This window comes from Hyperoodon ampullatus (assembly GCF_949752795.1).
Source record: "Hyperoodon ampullatus genome assembly, chromosome: 3".
Classification (NCBI taxonomy): Eukaryota; Metazoa; Chordata; class Mammalia; order Artiodactyla; family Ziphiidae; genus Hyperoodon; species Hyperoodon ampullatus.
The window spans coordinates 111,602,022-111,621,148 of NC_136916.1; positions in this window are offsets into that span (position 1 = coordinate 111,602,022).

Sequence of the window (19,127 nt, forward strand, 5' to 3'; positions counted from 1 at the left end):
CTGCCCCAAGACAAATGTGACACTTGACAGTTACCTCATACACTGCATTGTGCATTCTCCCACCTTATTCTCTGATATTTTCACCTGAAAATCAGAGGTGAACATACACAATGTGTATGTTATGGTCTGTTTATCATTCTTGGCAACTGTTAGGTTCCCAATCCTGCTTACTAAAATTACACTGATATTTTTCAGAGTTATATATGTCACTCACTGATAAAAACTAATTTGACTTTGGGTACCAGAAGACTTGTCCTTCCAACAAAAACTCCTTTTCTTGAGAAGAGTTTTGTGTACTTTGATGGGGACAAGGAACAGAGTTCAAGTGACTGAAAAGTGTGCTGTACATAGAGAATTTCACCTCCATTGGATGCCAGAAGTTCAGGAAATGAGAACAAATTAATGGTTGCAGCTTGACTTCAAGTTTTTGTAACAAGGTTGTACTTCAGATGTCTTAACAACAGTTTAGATGGGAGGCTTTACACTGATGAACTCTCCCCTCTCAGGAATCAATCATTAATAAATGGTCACTTTTAATTACATGTTTGTCCAGGCTAGAACACAACTGAACACACCTGATTCTTATTAGCAAAAGATTTGATGGTAAGAAATGACCTTGTATGTAGTTTTAGAGAGAGAGATATAAAAGTGTGTGTGTGTGGGGGGGTTGTGTGTGGGTGTAAGTATGTTGCGGAATGATTGACCATGCAAAAATTTTTTTAATTTTAAAAAATGAGTGTGTTTCACAGAAGGGTGGAAAAGCCAATGGGATAAATAGAAATGTGAATACGTTTGTAAAACTGAAGTTCAGAATACAATTAAATAGACATTTTTTAATGACAAATGTACTTATTTTTTTTAATAACATGGTTACTTCTTGAAATAAAAGTTACCTTTTTTCTCTGTCAATAAAACCTGTTTATCTTGTTCTACAGCAGCCAAAGGCTCACAAAGAAATATTTCTCTAGAATGTTTTGTTCTGGAAAACAGGGTCATTTAAACACTTAAACACCTACGGAAGACCTAAAATATTTGTAGCCTATACATAGATGAAAGGACTTTCAACCTTTTGATATTTACTATCATTTCAGCTGTGAAGAGAAAAATACTTGCCTAACTATTTTTAAAAAGCAATATGGGTGTTACTTAAGCACTGGTTTAGAATGAACTTGGATATTTCCCTGGTATTCTGTGAACGCCACTCCCCCAACCCTACTGCTGACAGTGTACAAATAACCCAACGTTTCTCAAAAGGTGTTCAGAGTTGACGATACCTTTATACCGGACTGTAAAAAAAGGAATAGGTGGCTAAATGAATTTGGGTACATTGTGCATAACATTCTCTTTCTCAGGATTTCATGTGATTAACTGCTTCAAGAAGCAGTGTAATAAAGAAACTTAGTTTGTTTAATATAATGTCTCCCAAATGTCTTTGACCATGAAAATTTTTCTTTAAGAAAGACATAGTCTGTCTTCACACCACTTTCTTTCCTCATTACAAGGTTTGCTACTCTGATGGGGCAAAAAATAGAAGGAAAATACTAATAGCTGCTTAATACATTGCCTGGGCAAGTGGTTATAACTTCAGTTCTAGCTTATTCTCATCATCTTGATGTAAAACAGGTGGTGGGTCCAGTAGACACCCCCTCTGTGAGGGACTCACACCCGGCAGCCCGTGGCCTTGGTGGCCCATGAGAATCAGCTATATCTTTGTGCTGACTGGTAGAAGGCAACATCATATTGTCTTCCTCTGAAGCATGCGCTTCTCTGTGCTCTGTTGTGACAATCCCCTGCAAGGTTAAAGCCCCAATCTCATCTACATGCTGTGGCCAACTCTTCAGCTTCAGTCTTCCATGGGAACTGGTAACTTGGAGAAGGTGAAGTCCTGGCCCATTTCCCCTTGTTCTGCTGAGAGCCAGCTCTCAGTATGCCTTTGGAAAGGTAGCTGGCCTGATAGTCAGCTTTCTCTAAATTGAGACTGTGGCCTTTTAGTGCCTTTGTTTCTCTGCTGTGGACCCCAGGCCAATTCCAGCACTAATCCTCTAACAACTTCTTGCTCATGAACAATAGAAATAACCACTGAACAGTTTGAACCACATCCCACAGACTGTTTAATCGAGGAACCCCCATTTGTACCCTAAAAACACATTTTAGGAAATACTATATTAATCTGTTTAGGTATGGTAGAATAGAATGTGATAGTTAATGCACTTCAGATCAAAAACTCAGGAGTCCAAGAAATAAAACTGTACTGTCTTAGCTCTGCCATACTGGGTTGTGTTTGGAAATCCTAGCATCTGTCTCATTAATCCTGTCCAGGGATATGTTATGTCCCAAGTGATGTGGCAACAAGGCAAAGGAGAGAGACACACAAGTTACTGCTAAGACATTCACTGATCCAGTCAAGCAAGGCCCTAAGGTCCAGGAAACCCCTTCAGCTTCCATGCTACTCTTGGAACCTGGGAATCCTTATGTGAGACTGCCTGGGGTCCTGTCTGTCTTCAGATACACTCTGAGAAAGCTATTCAAAGTAATCTCCTTTTCTCCTCCCAGCTCTCTGATCCAACGAAACTTTTTCTAGTCTCTGGGCATTGTTTTTCTCTCATGTTTCTGTCTTAGCTATTTAATCTGTGCCCTAAAACCTCTCACATTCCTTCTCTGAAGCTATGAAGAGTATTTTTATCTGTCTCAATGGGGGCAACAGGAAGGAGGAAATACTAGGACAGGAAATATAAATCAATATCAGAAAAATATCATCTTGATACATTTTTCTAGAAATTCTCTGCTTTTATGTAAAGAAATTTTACTTTTCATCCAGATATTACCCTCTACTTCCATCTCTAGAGTATAGGGCTTGTGTCTTTGTCCGCAATAGAGTTCTGAGGACAGTAACTCCCACTCTAACAGCACTGGCTGGCTGTGTGGCGACCTTTCCCTAAGTGTGCAGTTGGGGAGCCTCATTACAGGACAGATGTCTTACTTCCTTTGTTTGTGGGTCACTATGTGTTCCCTCAGGAGGGTCTCAGTCCTGCCCTCCAGGAAGCTAAGCCAGTGATGCAGATGGAAAGTTCTTTGTTTGAGATAAAACTCCAGCAGGCCTCACATAATTGGTGGGGGAGTGAAGCAGGGAATTGGAGAAGAACAATGGGTAGTTCTCCAACTTGACCTCACCCATTACCTTGTCTTCCTCATAGATCAGCCATCTGGTACAAGAAAGCAAACTGATTGGACTGAGCCTGGCTCTTGAGGGGCCAATGGAGTTCCACACTCTGGTCCTGCTCTGGTTTCTTCAGACCCTACAAGTATGGTATCAGCAGATCAGAAATTGCAGCAACTAGAGTCAGTTCACCAACCAACTCACCCATGGCTGCAACTCTGCAGTCTTTTGAAGAGGCCTGTTGACCATAAAAATATCCACCTTCTCCATAATCAAAACAAAAAGAGGAGTGTTTACACTTCCTTAAATCTTAGAAACATTATCCCATCAGGATGAGCAGTGTTCCCAGTAGGAATTCTACCCTTGGTCTTAGTTTCTCCATTTGGGTCCCAGGCCACCTCATGGGAAGCAAATTTAGTGTTTGCCCATTTGGAGAAACCCATGGGTTCCTTTGCCCTGGATCAGCTTTGGAAGGTCTGTGGCTGCTCCACCAGGCTTTCCATAAAGCCAGCAAAATGCCACGTAGGACTTTTAACTGAGTAAGAGTCCATCTAAGTATTAGAACCTGAGCTGGTACCACTGGAATCATCTACCTCTCATTTTTTAAAAAAACTTAGAGTTGAAAATAAGACTTTAAAAATCACCTTTAACCCTTCCCTTTTTAGGTATTTTCTTGGGAATCTGAGAATTTAATTTTGTCAGCAAATTGATAAGGCTGCACTTCCTTTTCTTCTTTTTTGTGCCTGCCATCCTGCATGTGCCCAGAGTTATAGGGCATTTTGTAGCCCTCTCTGTGGCCAGTCTCATCACAGTCCACTGGTATTTCTGAAATAAGCAATGACTGATGAGGCCTAACAAGGTGGTGGTTAAGGTTGTAAGCTCTAGAATCAAATTGCTTTGAATTTAAATCCCAGCTCTACCAATTATTAGAAGTGTGACCTTGCATAAGATAATTAACCTCCTTAAATTGTTGTTGTTGTTTTAAGCTTTACTTTCTTCATCTAAAGTAGCTGTACCCACCACATAGGGTAAAAATATGGAAAATAAGACATTGAAAATTTAAGTGACTAATGATACATTTATAGTAACAAAAAATCAAATACCTAAGAATAAATCTAACGATATACAAGACCTCCAGATATACTCCAGCACTATTGAGAGAAATGAAAGAAGATCCAAATAAATGAAATGATAAACAATGTTTATGAATTGTATTGAAAATTAGCCTGTAGGTTATATGCAATTCCAATCCGGGTGACAGAAGCACATTTTGTTTTGTGTGGAAGTCGGCTAGATAATCCTAAAATTCACATGGAAATGTAAAGGACTAAGGATAGCAAAGCCACTTTTAAGAAAAAAAAAATAGAGACTTTGTGGAATTGTCACAAGGATAGATTAATAGACTAGTAGAATAAGAATAGTGAATCCAGAAATAGACCCATGCACATAATGACAAAGGAAGCCTTGAAAGGCAGTGGGAATAGAGTAGTATAGTCAATAAACTGTGCTGGACCAATTAGATATTCATTTAAAAGAAAGATATAATCTCTATTTCAAACCACACACAAAAATCAAGGGATTGCAAATTAAATATTAAAGGTAAAGTAAAAAAAATTCTAGAAGATAATAAAGGAACATATCTTAATAATAGGAAAAAATTGTAAATAGGACACAAAAAATACTGATCATAAAGAAAATGATTATCAAACTATGCTAAACTAAAAGTAAGCACTTCTCTTCTACAAAAGACACCATTAAGAGAGGGATAAGGCAGGTCATAAGGAAAAAAATATTTGCAACACCTTTAAATGGTAAACAGCTTGTAACCAGAATATATAAGGAACTTCTATAAATCAATAAGCAAATGACAGACAATACAATAGAAAAATAAATATTTAAGAAGGTCCTTAAACCTTACTCTTCAGGAAAATACAGATTAAGACTTCAGTAAGATAAACCCTACTTGGTCATTGTGTATAATCCTTTCTATATATTGCTGGATTTTATTTACTAATACTATGGTAAGAATATTTATGTCTATATTCGTGAGGCATACCGGTTTATAGTTTTCTTTTTTTGCAATGTCTTTCTCTGGTTTTGATATGATAATACTTTTTGTTAAATAAATTGTAAATTGTTCCCTCCTTTTCTATTTTCTGGAAGAGATTGTGTAGAATTTGTGTAAATTCTTTAAGAGTTTGGCAAAATTCTCCAGTGAAACCATATGGGTCTGGAGATTTCTTTTCTGGTAGTTTTAAAATTATTAATTCAATTTTCTTAACAGTTATAGGTCTATTCAAATTATCTATTTCATATTAGGTGAGTTGTGGTATTTTGTGCTTTGTTTGTTTGTTTGCAGTATGCAGGCCTCTCTCACTGTTGTGGCCTCTCCAGTTGCAGAGCACAGGCTCCGGATGCGCAGGCTCAGCGGCCATGGCTCACGGGCCCAGCCGCTCTGCGGCATGTGGGCTCTTCCCGGACCGGAGCACGAACCTGTGTCCCCTGCATCGGCAGGCGGACTCTCAACCACTGCACCACCAGGGAAGCCCGGTAGTTTCTGTTTTTCATTTAAGTGATCCGTGTTAGTTAAGTTGTCAAATTTGTGTGTGTAGAGTTGTTCATAGTAATCCTCTATTACCCTTTTGATGTATGCAGGGTATGCACTGATATCCTGTTTCATTCCTGACATTGGTAATTTGTGTTCTTTCTTTTTTCTTTGTCAGTCTTGCTGGAGATTTGTCACTTTTATTGATATTTCAAAGAACCAGATCTTGGTTTCATTGACTCATTCTACTTTTATGTTTTAAATTTTATTGATTCCTGTTCTAATCTTAATTATTTCCTTCTTTCTGATTACATTGGGTTTATATTGCTCTTCTTTTTCTAGGTTCTTGATGTGGAAACTCTAAAATTCTTTTAACTTAGCTGTATACTTGAAAATTTCCATAATAAAATGTTGGCTGTGGGGGAGACTCAGTTCAGGCATGGGCCCTTTGACATATCTTTCAGGACCTTCACACCCATCCACACTCTAGGATACACATTGCTATTTCCCCCTTTCTTGAGTTCCTGTAATGTCTTACACATATTTTCATCATTGTATTTTAGTTATCTGTTTGCATTTGTCTCCTCCATTAAACTTTGAGCTCCTTGAGGATGGAGATTATGCAGTTTACCTTTGTATCTAAACACTGGTCTAGGTACAACCTCAATTTGATAAAGAGCATCTACAAATAACATACAGAAAATATTATACTTAATGGAGAGAGACTGAAGACTGAAAGTTTTTCCACTATGCTTGGGACTAAGGCAAGAATGAATGCTTTCATTACCCTTATTCAAACAGTACTAGAAGTTTTAGCCCATGCAACAAGAAAAGAAAAGAAAAGAAAAAAAAAGAAAAGAAAATGCATACAAATTAGAAAAAAGATATAAAGCTTTCCCTTTTGCAGATGACATGACTGTCTACATAGAAAAATCTCAAGGAATCTACAAAAACACTCCTGGAACTAATAAGAAGATCACCAAGGTTATGGGATTACAAAACAGTCATACAAAACCAAGTTGTATTTCCATATACTAGAATGGACATGTGGACACTGAAAAATACACCACCATTTACAATCACTAAAAAATGAAATATTTAAATGTAAATATTAAAAATGTAGAGGGTTTATATACTAAAATCCATGCAACACTAATGAAAGAAATCAAAGACAATCTAAATTAATGAAGAGAAATACCATTTTCATGAATTAGGAGACTCAACAGAGTAAAGATGTTGATTTTCTCCAAATTTATATATAGGTTTAACACAATTGCTATCTAAATCCCCAAAGTATTTTAAAGACAAAATTATATATATATTATTATATATTACAGACAAAATTATTCCAAAAATATATATGGAAAGGCAAAGGGACTAGACTAACTGAAACAATTATGAAACTAAAAATAGAGTGGAAGGAATCAGCCTACCTAATTTCAAGATTTATTATATAGTTATAATAATCAAAACTGTGTACAACTGGCAGAGATAGACACATAGATCAATGGAAGAAAATGGAGAACCCAGAAATAGACCCATACCAATTTGCCCAAATGATGCTTGACAAACGTGAAAAAAAACATTCAATGAAGGAAAGGAAACCTTTTCAACAAAATAGTGCTAGAGCAATTGCAATCCACAGATTTTAAAAAAAAGAAAAGAACTTCAACCTAAATACCACAGCTAATACAAAAATTAATTTGTAATTGATAATGAATTTAAATGTAAGGTGTAAAACTATAAAATTTCTACCAAAAATAAATAGGAGAAAATCTTTGATCTAGGACTAGATAACAGTTCCTGAACTTGACACCAAATATACAATCTGTAGAAGAAAGAACAGAAAAGTTTGACTCCATCAAATTTAAACACTTTTTCTCTGTGAAAGATCCTATTAAAGGATAAAAAGATAAGCTACAGACTGGGGAAAAGTATTTGCAAACCACATATCCAACAAAGTATCTAGGCTATATAAAGAATTCTCAAAAGTCAACCATAAAAAAGGAAAAATCCAATTAGAAAATGGGCAAAAGACTTGAAGAGATATTTCACTGAAGACTAGGAACAGGCGGCAAATAAGCACATGAAAAATGTTCAACATCATTAATCACTAAGGTTAATGCGAATTAAAACCACAATGATATATCACGACACACAAATCAGTATGATTGAAAAATAATAATGACAAGAAACAATGGCAAGGGAGTGAAGAAACTGGATCACTCATACATAGTTGTTGGGAATGGAAAATGGTATAGCCACTCTAGAAAGCAATTTGGTTTCTTAAAAAACTAAGTATGCAACTATCGTATGACTCAGCAATTACACTACTGGGCATTTATCCTGGAGAAATGAAAAGTTACATTCACATGAAAACTTACACATGAATATTTACAGCAGCTTTATTTGTAATAGCCAAAAATTGGAAACTCAGATGTCCTTCAATGGGTGAATGGTTAAACTGTGGTTTTGTTTAACAAACTATGAACTATTATTCATCCCCCCCAAAAGGAAGAAATTTGATATGTGCAACAATCTGGATGAATCTCTAGACAATTATTCTGGGTAAAAATGCCAATCCCTAAAGATTATGTACTGTATGATCCATTTATATAACTTCCTTGAAATGATACATTATAGAAATGGAGAACAGATTAGTAGTTGTAAGGGGTTAAGGAGCAAAAGGAGTAGAAAGGAATTAGACGTGGCTGTAAAAGTGCAAAATGAGTAGTGATGAGAATTCCCTTATAGTGATGAAAATGTTCTTTGTCTTGACTGCATCACTGTTAATACCCTGTTTGTGATATAATATTATAGTTTTGGAAGATGTTACCACTGGGGGAAACTGGGCAAAGAGAACCCAGAATTTTTCTGTACAAATTCTTACAACTACACATAAATCTACAATTATCTCAAAATAAAAAGTTTAATTAAAAAACACAGTGAGAGAATACCACATAATACTAGAATGACTAAAACTAAAAAGGCTGAAAATACCAAGTGTCTCTAAGGATATAAAACAATGTAAACTCTCATTACATTGCAGGTAGGATTGTAAATTGGTGTAACCACTTTGGGAAACTGTTTGGCATTATCCACTAAAGTTGAACATATGTACACCATATGACCAGCAATTTCACTTCTAGATATATACCCAGCCGAAATGTTTAGAAATGTGTTCCAAAAGACAAACATTTTTCTTAATTTTCTCAAACTGGAAACAACCTAAATGCTCACAACAGTAGAATGAATAAATTATAGTATGTTCATATAAGGAAATATTACACCATGGTGAAAGTTAAAAAAATAAAGCTACATGCAACTGCATTAATGAATAGTCTCACAAACATAAGTTTGATTGAAAAATCAAGTATATAAAACAGATTCCATTTATATGAATCTCAAAGATGAACAGAACTAACTTGTGATATTAGAAGTTTGGATAGTGGTTTGGGAAAGAAGATGGGCTAGTGACAAGGAGTGGCCTAAAGGGGACTTCTGGGATTCTTAACCTCGGTATATGCTCTTTGTCATACTTCATCAGGCCGAACACTATGGTTTGATATGAATAATAAGTACATTTTCCTCTATATACAATTGAAAAGATGTTTATTTTTTAAATGATAAAACCTTCAGGAGAAAATGGCAAATCCATTCTCTATGATGAAAATTTTAAGACATTTCTACCAATAACTGATAAATCAAGGAAAAAAAAGTTAAGGATATAGAAAATTTGGACGACACAATTAATAACTGTAACCAATAATTAGAGCACATAGAAACGTTTATAAAATTTACCCAAATAGAATGTCTTAACATTTGATCTATACTCTAAATCCTTTCCCCTCTCTGGGGCTCAGGTTTTTTGTTTACAAAAAACAGACACATGCATTTATTTCTTTTTTCTACCCTACAGCATATTCTCTGAACCAATGAACTCAAAGACAATTGCTTGAACTGTGGAATAGAAAATGGGAACCCCCGATGGAAAACAATTGTAAGCTAACATCTCAATATATGTATTAAGCATCTACCTTGTACCTAGCACCATATTGGCTCATAGGGTTACATAGCTACACATACAGGATTCCTGGCTTTGAGGAATTCACAATCCAGTAGATGAGACTGATATATAAAACAATGATATCCACTCGTGTGCTAGAGTGGGCTGATACAGGCTCATGAAAGCCAACTCTTAAACATCTGGGAATTTTTGCCAGCCAGTTGTTAAACCATTGATAGCTTCAAAATGGCCACGGTGGGAGTACTTATACCATGAAAATCAACAAATACTACTAATCAGGGTTTCTCCATACCCTCCAGGGAGCTTATTTATTAGCACACTACTGACTATATCATAAAACAACCTGATGAGTGTTTTGCAATACAAAATGAAGCATGTGTTGTAGAAGCATAGACAATGCTCAACCAACCAGGAGGAGAAAGTTCCAGAATATCCTCATAGATCGGTTCAGTTTGACTTGGCCAAAAAATGAATAGAAGTTTGTGTCGGAATTATGAAGGTTGCCATGGCATTCCAATAGAGGGGACTGCATATGAAAACTGATAATATAGAAAGAATCATATGTCAGGGACAGGTCTGCAGCACACCTTTGTTTAGGTTGTGCACTGCACAAAAGCACCATTATCAATGGGTCGTAATTCACATTTTTATTATTTTTCACTTTTGCATCTTTTCATTATAATTGTTGAATCCAGAGATGGGCAATTTGTATACTTGTGGCAATTTTCTGGCTTTTATCATAATAAATAAATTAAATGATTAGGCTTCTTCCTATATAGTTGGTCTTGATTGTTCCATTTTGATTTACAAAGGTGATGTGAATTCAAGAAAACTCTTGCTGATCTAACAACATTTTTGTAACCTGTGCTTCTAAAAGAGGAGCTTCTTTCCTGACAGATGTACAAGTTAGGGGGCATATCTCTACATTAAAAAAAAAAGCCTGATGGTTTAATCTAGATAATTCTAATGTTTCATTTTGCATTTAATATCATCTACATTTACTCCACCAGAATGTATGCTGAGTTTCCAGTTTAAATCTACAAGTGCTTTCACTGAGACATGATTCACATATAATTATATTTCATAACTAACATTTAATATTAATAATCCATTTGTAACAAAATCCAATTGGGGTAACAATTTAATTTGTTATAAATTTGCTATTGATAAATGAGAAAATATACTGTCATACGTGTTTTTTTCCTTGACGAAGAAGTGTGTTTTTCTAATTCCTACAAAGTTGCTGTGTGGGTGGGTAGAGCCTGGTCAGGGAGAACAGAAGCACAGGGTATCAGGCCATAGAGGGTGGGAATGGGGAGGGGCACAAGTACTTTCACCCTATGTGCCAGTTTCTTGAAGGTTAGGATATAATGTTTTCTATTCAATAATTCATTATTTTTTTCCAGGTTGCCTACCACTTACAAGGCAAATTCTGTAGAAACTATATAAAGTACATAATAGGGAATCAGGTAACGTATAATTGAATTAATTAGTAAGTAAGCAAAAATTTACCAAAGAAAAGTCTAACCCTTACAGTCACATGGACTCTGGAAAAAGCCCTTGTGATCAGGACACACTAAATCTCCAACAAACCCAGTAACACAAAATGATGTGAACTTGTGTGTCCAGAGGCCTATATGAAACAAGGATGCTAAAATGACATTTAAAAACAATTTTTGTTATGTACCTTTTAAAATTGGCATTTTAATTTATGGTAAACCAGTTTGTTCCTTGCAGTGATTCCTGCAGACCTGGGTATTTTCCTCTTTACAACGATAGAGCGAATCTGTCTAGGGCAATCCTGGCTGCTGGGTTGTGTTGTAAAAGATGACTAGTCAGAGGGTGAAGGGAATCTTGTCACCAGGTTGGAGGCTTAGAATAGTTTACTGAATGAAAAAGGAGAATATTCCCAAATTACCTAGATATCATGCTCATGCTTTTGAAGACTAAAGACAGGCAATGCATTTGCAAACAATAATAATGGGGAGAGATAAAACAGACTACTTACATGCCTAAAAAATGACATCTATGTGGCTTTTCTGCCCCAAATTTACCTTTAAAATTCATATGATTGAATTAAAAATTGTATTACTGTTACTTAGAACATCTATATCTATTTGTACTATAGTAAAGTAACCATTTATTCCAAGTTTGGGGGGGATATTTATTTTAATTCTGACAAAGTTCTTAGAAGTAGTGTTTTATGACCATCTTTATCACTTGCTTTTTCAAAGGATAAAATGTCTGATTAGTCACTTTGGATAGTTCTGAATGCTAAGCTCTTTTAGCTGATTAAGGAATTTTCTCATGTGGTAACATTCCCATCATCTGGGATTTTATGCTTTTTGACTAACAGCTCTTAAAGGCAAGAAGTATTTCATTGTACTTTCACACCTAAAGGAATAAGGAGGGTACAGAGAGTCATGGGATTGGGAGCCAGAAGTTGGGACACTTATTTTCATATTATCTGATTGTAAATGTCTCCTTCAATTAACTGTGAACTTATTGAGGGTAGGGGTTATGCAATTTACCTTTGTTTCCCAAGCACTGGTCTAGGCATCTAGTAAGACAAATAGCATATTATCTCTTTTACATGTGGATTTAAAACAAACAAACCAAGCTCATCAATACAGAGAATAATAGGCATCTAGTAAGACAAATAGCATATTATCTCTTTTACATGTGGATTTAAAACAAACAAACCAAGCTCATCAATACAGAGAATAATAACTGGTGGATGCCAGATGAGGAGAGGGGGTGGGAGGTGAGAGAAATGAGTGAAGGGGGTCAAAAGGTTAAAAAAAAGGAAATTTAAATTTAATACTAAAAAGCTATCTGAAACAGTTCTGTGGCCCATCTTGATGAATATAAAAGTAACATTATTATTTGTATGAAATAATATGAAAGAGAAAGAGTAGGAAAAAAGAAATATAATACACACAAAGTACACAAATATTAAGTCAAGTGTACAGCTCAGTGAATTTTACAAAGTTATACACCTGTGAAAGCTCTGTCAAGATCACGACATAGAATATTAAAATAGCAACCCAGAAACATCCCTCATGTCCCTTTGCCCTTATTACCCAACGGAAAAACAGTACACCTCTTTTACTTCTATCTTCATAGCTTAGTGTTGACTCTTTTAAAACTTCATATAAATGGAATCATCTTTCACTTAATAGTATGCCTGTACACAATGATCCTGTGTGTGAAAGGCATACATTCTTTTTCATTGCTGTATAGTATGCCGTTGTATGACTATAACACAATTTATTTATCTGTTTTACTGGGTTCTTTGTTTCTGTTCTAGTTTTAAACAATTAAAAATAAAGCTACAATAAAAAATAGCTCAATAAATACAGTATTTGAATACATTTTTACAGGCATCACATTTTTCTTGATCACAGAGGAATTTGGCCCTTATAGTCAGTGAATTGACTGACTACAGAGAATTGGCCATTGAAGGAACAAATGAAGACAGATAGCATGATCCATAGAAACTGATAAAGTAGGCATGTAAGAAATACAGGCTGTAGCATACAAGTAAATATGGCTTGCTCTACAAGTGATGGAGGAAGGAAGAAAAATGTAGAGGAACCTGCTGAGAAAGCAGTAGTGGGGGACAATTAGGGGTTATGCTATCAGAAGGCACAGGAAATCACTAAACCCAGGATTATCTCCAGTGAACGATGAGAAAATAGAAAATCGGTTTACAGAGTTGAAGAACATGGCATGAGAACAAGGCACCACTATACTGTGCACTAGAAGACATTTTGTAGGACAGTGAGTGACATTTATTTTTCTTTTACATTTGTCTGCAAGATTTTTCATTTGCCTACACTGATAACTGGAATTAAAGGTTGTATGATCTGCTTAATGATCCAGAGAGAGACCCAGTGTAACAGTCTTGTTAGAGCTTCACTGAAGCATTAAGTAAGTGCTGATGTTAAGGTCTTTTTCTCTTAGTCTATGAGTGCTGATTACTGAAACAAAGTTGACACTATGTGAGCAAAGTGAAATGAAAAACTGAATAATCAATCAACCAAATTCAAGGTAGCTGGTTATTCAGGATAATTCATACACAAAAAACCTGCATATAATTCTTCTTGAAGAGCTTGTTTTTATGATTAGCTCAATGTTCCCTGATATTCGACCTTCAAGTGAATATCCAGATAGTGACAACCTACTACTCCTCAACCTTATACTTAGCTTTATTCATATATCACTTAAATGAAAACTACAAGTCATTTGCTACAAATGAATTGCTTCATTTATACCACCCATTACAATGGCACAACTATAATTTTCCTATATCTCTAGCCTTTATTTAATAATTCACCTTATTCAAATATTCAATAACCTAAAACCAACTCAACGATTTTGCTTATAATCATACAACAGTATCAAAACGATGAGTCACACATACTAAGTGACATTTTTAGTGTCCAAACAGTGATCTAAACAGCATTGTACCTGTGCTTTTCAGGTTTCTTTAAATTTGGTTTTTAATCTTATGCAATGTATTTTAGTTTTATTGAGTTATAATTTTATACTGTGAAGTTCACCCATTTAAAGCATATAATCCAGTGTCATTTGGTATATTTACAGAGTTATATAACCATCATGATAATCTAATTTTAGAACATTTTCATCATCCCCAAATATTTCTTTTGACTACAGTTTCAAATCATAATTACTGTAGTCAAAAGACTACACTTTAGTGTTTGTTAGTTAATAAAAAAGTTAGTTAGTTAATTAAAAAGTCCACATTTTAGGGTTTACCTCTGCTCTTGTTTCTTTTTCACATAGATTCAGTGACCTCAGTTTGTGTGTGTGTGTGTGTGTGTGTGTGTGTATAAGTCAGAAAGAACAGAGTTCACCTATTTTAAACTTCTAATGATTATAAAAATCTTCCTACAGCATTTTTTGTGAACAGAACTATTTCTGCCACCTTTGTTTTTTAAGTAGCAGAAGTGTATATTTAGGGTTACTGGAATTGTATAATAGATTCTTAACTGGAACTGAAAGATTTTCAACCCTAGAGAGCTTTTGAAAAATACAGCCTTTCCTGAATAAAAGCAGGATGGCAAGATAACTCTTGGAAAATTCTTTTGCTACGGCCCTGTTGAAGTAGAGAGTGAAACATCTATCTTACTGATCAAATGACTAAACAAAAGTTATCATGGAAGATTTTGAGAAAAGAGAAGCCTATACTGTTGAATTAATTATATTTTCTGTACTTGCTGAGGGAAAAAAGCTTTCTTCTCATCTGACCTAAATAGACATGGGCTAAGATTCTATTTTCCCTGGCTATAATGTACAAACTTAGAATAATTTCCTACGTTATGATTCCCCTCTCTCCATATTAACTGTTTATCACAAAAACATGGAAGCCCTGGCAGCAATGATTTCCCTTTCTGACATTGATTGACTGGATGGGTCTAAGCTGGACTAATCAGGAATTTGAGATTGGGGTGAGAGGAGCCTGACTCAATGTCTTTGAGTCCTGAAATATGTAGGCTCAAAGACAGAGCTACTGGTGAGTGTGATCTGCCTTCCATGCAGATCAGAGAAGCAGAGACAGCAAATACTGAGAGAGAAAGAAGAGAAGAATGAAGCAGATATGTGTAAATTAACAGACCAGGCAGAAGGAAAAGGGATCTGAGTGGTGAAAGAATTCTACACAGCTTTGCATGCTCTAGTTCCTGTACCTTCTGAGGCTCTACTGAACTTCTGCCCTTTGAGTCTGTGAGATACTACTTTATGCTTAAGCCAACTGGCTTTGTTTTGTATTACTGGAAACCCAGAGAGTCCTAAAAGTTGACTAGTTTAAAATGGAACATAAGCATTTACTTAAGTTTCTAAATCACTTATGAGTGATACCAAAGAAATAAAAAGATAAACTTTCTGCTTTTGATTAACTTAAAATCTTATTAGGGAAACAAGACCTTCACATATAACAAAACTCTCCAAAACAATGCAGCTTATTCCACAATGAGCATTAGGTGGCATAATTATGTGCAGTAGACAATGGAGAAATCCATGTGGGCTCTAGCAAGGAGGGAAGATCTTGGAGGCATAATTCTTTGTGTTAAACATTGAACGATGAGTAGAGTTTGATTAGATAAAAAGTTTGGTTAAAAAAAATGTGTTCTAGATTAAGAGACAAAGTAGCCAGGAATGACCGTAGAAGCTACAGAAATCCAACAGAAGAATACATTGTGATAAGAGATGATACTGGATCGGGAGGGTGGTGTCAGATGATGGAGAGGCATGAATTACAGAAGAGGAGTTACCTGGACTTCCTGTAACTAGGTAAAAGGAGGAGTTGTAGATCCTTAAGCAGAAGTGTATTGTGACCAAATGTCTGTGTAAAAAGTTAAGTCTGGTTGTGGTATACTGTACAGTTCAGAGGCAAGTAAACTAACTTGGAAGATGTTTTCTCTCTGACGGTGATTACAGAGAGGGGAAAAATCTAAGACGTGGGAGAAGAAACAGACTTCGATCAGTACTTCTCAAACTTTACTGTATGCATGAATTGCCTGAGAATCTTCTTAAAAATGCAAATTATTATTCAGTAGTTCTGGGCTAAGGCCCAGAATTCTGACTTTCTAACAATCTCCCAGGTAATACCCACACTGCTAATCTGTGAACCACATGTTAAGAAGACAAGATTTTGAAAATAATGATCTAATCCAGTGTGATGAAGGAAAATAAGAGTCAAAGATGACTCCAAGGTTTCTAGTGTGCTATAGTAGACAGGAGAGAGAGAAAAGGGAAACAGCCAATCCAACATTCATCGAGTGACTGCTGTTCATTATTTTCTTTTATCCTGTGACCTAACCATATAAAGTAAATCCATTCATTCACTTAGTCTACACTTATGCACTTATGTACTAAGTATGCACTAAGTGACAGGCATTGTTCTAAATGTTGTGGATTCAGTAATGAATAAAACTATAAAATAAAATTTGAGGAGCCGGAGGAAGATGGCGGAAGAGTAAGACGCGGAGATCACCTTCCTCCCCACAGATACATCAGAAATTCATCTACACGTGGAACAACTCCAACAGAACACCTACTGAACGCTGACAGAAGACCTCAGACCCCCCAAAAGGCAAGAAACTCCCCACATACCTGGGTAGGTCAAAAGAAAAAAAGAATAAACAGAGACAATAGGATATGGACGGGGCCTGCACCAGTGGGAGGGAGCCGTGAAGGAGGGAAGGTTTCTACACACTACAAGCCCCTTCGAGGGCGGAGACTACAGGTGGCGGAGGGGGAAAGCTTCGGAGTAGCGGAGGAGAGCACAGCAACAGGGGTGTGGAGGGCAAAGCAGAGAGATTTTGGCACAGAGGATCGGTGCCCTCAGGCACACACCAGCCCGAGAGACTTGTCTGCTCGGCCGCCAGAGCGGGCGGGGCTGGGAGCTGAGGCTCGGGTATCGGCTTTCAGTCGGAGCGCAGGGAGAGGTCTGGGGCTGGCGGCAGGAAGAGACCCTGAAGGGGTTAGTGCTAGCCCGGAGGGAGTCCGGGGAAAGGGTCTGGAGCTACCGGAGAGGCAAGAGACTTTTTTCCCTTTTGTTGCCTGCTGCGCGAGGAGAGGGCATTCCCCTCCCTCCCCTCTGCCTGAGTGAGCCAGAGCCCCCGAATCAGCGGCTCCTTTAAACCCGTCCTGTCTGAGCGAAGAACGGACGCCCTCCGGCGACCTACGCGCAGAGGAGGGGCCAGGTCCAAGGCTGAGACCCGGGAGCTGTGAGAGCAGAGACAGGGAAATCTCTCTGTGCAGCCTCGGAGGCAGCGGATTAAAGCTCCACGGTCCATTTGATGTGCCCTGCGTCTGTGGAGTGCATGAATAGACAGCGAATCATCCCAAATTGAGGAAGTGGACCTTGAGGACAAGATTTAAGACTTTCCCCCCCTTTTTTTTTCCTCTTTTTACAACGAATTATCTCAAATTAAGGAGGTGGACTTAGCAAGATTTCAGACTTCTCGCCCTTTTCCTCTTTTTACAACGAATTATCCCAAATCGAGGAGGTGGACTTGGAGAGCAAGATTTTTGATTTTTCCCCCTGCTCTCTTTTTGTGAATGTGTATGTGTAATCTTCTGTGTAAGATTCTCTCTGTATAGCTTTGCTTCCACCATATGTCCCAGGGTTCTTTCGGTCCGTGTTTTTTTTCAATAATTACTTTTTAATTTTAATAACGCTACTATATTTCATACTTTATTCTATTGTACTTTACCTGCTCTTTCTTTTTTTCCTCCCTTCCCTTCCTCCCTCCCTCCCTCCGCTCCTCCTTTCCTTCTTTCTTTTTCTTTCCTCCATCCCTCCCTCCCTCCCACCCTTCTTCTTTCCACTTTCTTTTTCTTTCCTTCCTCCCTCCCTCCCTCCTGTCTTTCTTTCTTTCTTTCTTTCCTTCCTCCCTCCCTCCCTCTCTTCTTCCATTCACTCTTCCTTTTGCTTTCATTCCTCCCTCCCTCCCTCCTTTCTTTCCTTTCTTTCCATCCTTCCTCCCTCCCTCCTTTCTTTCTTTCTTCCTTCCTTCCTTCCTTACTTCCCTTCTTCCTTTCTTTCAATCTCTCTTTCTTTCTTCTACTAATTATTTCTTTCTACTTTTTCTCACTGTTATTCTGAGCCGGGTGGATGAAAGGCTCTTGGTGCTGCAGCCAGGAGTTAGTGCTGTGCCTCTGAAGTGGGAGAGCCAACTTCAGGACACGGCTCCACAAGAGACCTCCCAGCTCCGCATAATATCAAGCAGCGAAAATCTCCCAGGGATCTCCATCTCAACACCAGCACCCAGCTTCAGTCAACGACCAGCAAGCTACAGTGCTGGTCACCCTATGCCAAGCAACTAGCAAGGCAGGAACACAACCCCACCCATTAGCAGAGAGGATACCTAAAAACATAATACGGCCACAGGCACCCCAAAACACACCACCAGACGTGGACCTGTCCACCAGAAAGACAAGATCGAGCTTCAACCACCAGAACACAGGCATTAGTCCCCCCCACCAGGAAGCCTACACAACCTACTGAAACAACCTTAGCCACGGGGGACAGACACCAAAAACAACGGGAACTACGAATCTGCAGCCTGCAAAAAGGAGACCCCAAACACAGTAACATAAGCAAAATGAGAAAGCAGAAAAACACACAGCAGGTGAAGGAGCAAGATAAAAACCTACCAGACCTAACAAATGAAGAGGTAATAGGCAGTCTACCTGAAAAAGAATTCAGAATAATGATAGTAAAGCTGATCCAAGATTCTATTTCCCAGATCCAAAATCTTGGAAATAGAATAGACAATATGCAAGAAACAGTTAACAAGGACCTAGAAGAACTAAAGATGAATCAAGCATCGATTAAAAACACAATAAATGAAATGAAAAATACTCTA